Source organism: Poecilia reticulata, linkage group LG10 (assembly GCF_000633615.1).
Source record: "Poecilia reticulata strain Guanapo linkage group LG10, Guppy_female_1.0+MT, whole genome shotgun sequence".
Taxonomy (NCBI): Eukaryota; Metazoa; Chordata; class Actinopteri; order Cyprinodontiformes; family Poeciliidae; genus Poecilia; species Poecilia reticulata.
Window position 1 is genome coordinate 26,581,772 of NC_024340.1, and position 4,604 is coordinate 26,586,375.

A 4,604-nucleotide genomic window follows, 5' to 3' on the forward strand; every position below is an offset into this window, starting at 1 on the left:
ACGCAGAACTTGTCACCAATATGCTGATTGTGTTAGAAAACAATTGATATCTTAAAAATCTAATTCGGATGAGAAATATTACTAAAAATCAACCGATAATGTAAAAAAATGTAATTATCCATAATAATCCATTTAGACAAAAAACTCGGATTTAAAAATGAACTTAGCATAAAAACGTGACCTGATTGATACAAATGGATGTTATTTTTGGATTCAGTAGTGAATGTTTGTAATAAATCAGTTGTCAAAAGATAAACTATTTTCAAAAAAAATTTTTTTGTAACCCTGTCTTATATAATCTAATTAATTACATTTTTGGGTAATGTTTTCAGAGAAGTGACCTTAGAATAATAAGCTATTAATTTGTTTTCCTTTTTTTTTTTCAAACTTCTTTACCAGTGGTGCAGGTAAATTTGTAGCAAAATATGTTTCATAAAAAAAATTCCTGGTGAGCATTTACCAGTAAATCTGCATGCATGAACTCATTTAGCGAGAGAGAACAACACCGCAGTCCTTGCAGTAAAATGTTGGAATCAAACGTGTTGCATGGCTGCTCGGGTTAGGAAAACTCCTCAGGCACGCGTCGGATTATGTCTCAGGGCATGCGACACAAACGGCACGTGCCAATTTTTATGTTCATTTCTTCTTCACAAATTTCACTGCAAAGTTGGTCTCCCGTGCGTCACAGGGAGGCTGAAAATAACAGCGAGCGATAACCTGGCACAGCACATTTCCACAGATTCTTCCCCGAGGTGATGCAAGACTTTAGACAAATGTCTTGTTTGTTCGCCACTGAACGGCCATCTTTCAAGGGGGTGGCATGCCAGCACGAGCGCACACAGACACACCGGAGCGGCTCATTTTTCTCCCTCATGAAGTAGGTAGCAAGAATATTACAAACCAAAATCAGAATGCATTGCCATCGGCCAGAGTTTGGACGAGTAAGAAGAGTAATCAAATTACTTTCAGATAGATAGATAGATAGATAGATAGATAGATAGATAGATAGATAGATAGATAGATAGATAGATAGATGAAGATCATAAAAGTAGATTTTGCAGGTTTGTGTGTGCATTAGAGTGAGAGTGACAGCAGAGAGACGAATCCCCCCATTAATAACAGCCACTAATCCCCTGATGTGATTACCTCCTCATCTCAGCCCCCCTTTCTCTCCACTGTCTCCCTCCATCCCGCCACTCTTTCTCCCATTCAGCAGCGCCAGCTACTTGTCTTCCATGGCAGAGCTCAGCTGGCCCAATCCCCTGAACACATCCAAGACTTCCACTGTGTTCAGCTGCCAGGACGATGGAGCGCCTCCAATCTGACGCCTCTCCTTACCAGAACTTAGCCTCTGGGCAGGTATCTTTAAAAAAAAAAAAGGCAAAAGTCAGTGGTGTTATTGCAGAGAAAGGCAGCAAATTTAAGCAGATTAAGAGCCATGCCTCTGTTCAAAGCCCTGACACTTAATGCAGTCTGAATGAGAGGTGACGTGTGATATGAATCGTGCAAGATATGGTTTTGGATGTTCGAACGTTTATGGAAATATCTGCAAGCATTAAGGATTATGGGTGTGCAAAGGGAAGCAACAAGCCTGTCAGTATAGCTATTTCTGTCCTCAATAACTGGCTGCCAAATGCAATTTTTTTTTTTCAGCCTTTGATAAACTCGCTACATCAACCTAAAGTCTAGTGTGTTTCTATGGAAACTTAGACCTCCAAGAAGGTTCAAATTTGCCATTTAGCTCAAAATCTGCTCAACAGTAACATACTATGATAAGACTGTACTATGTACTCGCTTTACATGTGCAGTTAGTTAGAAATAACACATGCAATTATACAGTTTTTTGTAATTATGTGTTAACTATGCACGGGTATGCGTTTACGTGGATATGAATAAAAAGGTTTAAAAGTCTCCAAGGAGCTATTTATGTGATATAAAGGTTATTTGTCTATTTATATTTTTAGTGGGTTGTGTTTTTTTATTTTGTCTTCTGTTGCTTTAATCTCATTCTGTTAGATATTTTGCTCAATTATTTTGATTGCAGTCAATCTAATGCCTTACACTTTAAAAACTCCTGGGTTAAAAACAATACAATCTGAATTACTTTACATCCTAAAGTGAAATATGAACTGGGTTTGATTCAGCAGAACATGGTTGGGTCAAAGGTTTGACTCAGCAAAACGGGCTGGACTAAGATTATCTATCAACCATAACATGATCATCACCTTAGATTTATTTTCCTGTCTAAGCTTTTTTTTTTTTTTTTAAACTTACATAACAATTAACAAGACACTTTTCAAGACTAAGAATGGATTCTTAATTTAAAATTAACACACACACATATGCAAATCTGCAAAATTATGGAAATCTGAGCTTAACCTGTTAGCTGAAAAGTGCTTCAGGTAAGATCCTGAAAATGCATCATCAGTCCTTAGTGGGTTACATATGAAACCTTTGTTGTGGTTTGGGGCAATTTCATGACAACTGTGCAGCCCATTATCTGTCAAATATAAGAATATGTACAAAGCCTGAGTTAGCATCAGTCTCACGATTCAACATGTTTGACATAAATGGACCGTCTTCCTTTAAATGTACGTCTTACATGTGGCTTAAGCCCCTGATCTTGAGTCCTAAAACCTGAGTTTATGATGTCCTCATAAATACCTACCAAATATTTGCACAAATCCCCAGTATATTGTGAAATGTTGATAGCATAGTTCCTTTCAACACCTTCTTGATTGTAGGATGCCATAAGGCAGAGGCATCTGTCTTCCTGGCTGCATCAGATGTAATAAAACTCTGGTTTATATTCATTTATACGAGTTTTAGCAAAACCTGCACAGTAACTACAAAGCAAGTGTCAGAACCGTATGCTGAAAAGGTAGAATATTTAATGTTAAAGAGAGCATGGCGGTGAGATCTTGGGTTTAATTAAGCTGATTTAGCTGAGGAACACTATTATAACATTTAAGTTTTTTTTTTTTGCCTGGCCCGGTGATGACTCAATGGTAACTGATTATAGATGTGTTGCTTCCCGTCTACCCTCCTGTTGTCCTCATTTTCTGTGTATAGGGAAAACGCATACAAATCTCGGTCATTTTAACCCGAGGACAACAGGAGGGTTAAGGTTGGTTCCTCTGGTGTAATTGACTATTATTTTCTTGTCAGCTAGTCATTTATTTATTTATTTCATTTACCTTTTGGTCTCCCTTCCGGGATTTCAACACTGCCGTCTTTTCTTTTCTGGCCGACATGAATGTTCCAGCTCCAGCAAGATGAAAAGTTTCCTTTGAGCTGCTGCAGTTTGCAGGGGGTTCAGATAGAGACTTGAATCAATTAGTGGTCCTTTCATCAACAAATAGGCCATACCTCAGTCCCCCTAACCCCCTTTTTTTTTTTCCACCTCAACTTCTGGTGCTTTTCATTTCAGTCCTGTTCAATACTATCATCTGCTCTCTTTCTCTTGACTTCATACGCCGCGTTGGAAAGGCCAACATCTGGCTGCTTCTTAAGTCCAGGCCCGTGCATCCGTTTCTGGGCTAACAGGGCCTGCAGATCAACCCCTGCTGTGGAGCTCAGCCTTTGGTGTATGTGGGGCTGATCTGAGTCTCCATTTCCTGACTCTTGGTGCCTTGATGTGGCCAGAACCACATTGCATGATTAATTACAGCTCTCCGTCCCCGCTGCCGGTGCTGCCGTTATTGTAACCATGCGTCCCCTCCTCGGCCCTCAATCTCTCACCTGCAGCACGAAGCCTTCAGCAGAATCCGCTGACGCAGCTCTGAAGAACTTGCATAAGTTGAGCTGTGCTGTTACCCTAATGGATGTTTAGTCATAGACGTTAGAAGGAGGTGGATGCTTGAGTTGTGAATGAGGTGACAGAGCTGTTAGGGCAATGACAGAGGCTGCTAAGTGAGTGCAGGTCAGCAAAATCAGCTGTTTCCGTTTCTTCTGTGTCAGCTCTCCTCGCTTTGTGTATTGACTCCTGATTTGTCTACGTTTATGGCAAGAAGAGACCAGAGGCTGTACGGGTGGAGGTGGAAGGGGGGTGGGGGTTAATTGGTTTTTGGCTGTGTGGCCAATCAAAGGGACCTCATCAAAGACACGCAGCGAATGCATCCCACAACCTTCCTTGCCTCTTTTCTTCCGTTTATATAAGTGCCACACAGTGTAATCAGCGTGACGGAAGCAGGAAGCGAGAGACGAATGAAGGAGAAGCGGACAGAGACGTCCCTGACGTCCAGGGAAGCACCAGGACAGGAACAGGGACTGGTATTTGAGTAAGCAAAGCCAGACTGAGCAGGCAAAAACTTTGAAAACGGAAGTGGAGAGCAGAAATGACAGGACTATTGGGAGGGATGTGGTGGAGCTGTGTTTACAGACGACGGTCACACAACTTACTGTAACTTTGGATTTTGCCAGCCCTCAGTTTGCTGATGGGCTACCACAGCTAACCAACAATCAAGCACTATTTACATCAATGTAGACCATTAGCCTGTTTTTGTCAGGAAGTGTGGCACCTCAGATGGACATAAACAACAAAGTATATATATTTAGAGGACCCAAATGCTAAAAAAAGGAAGTAAAGAAGTCATAAAGACCTC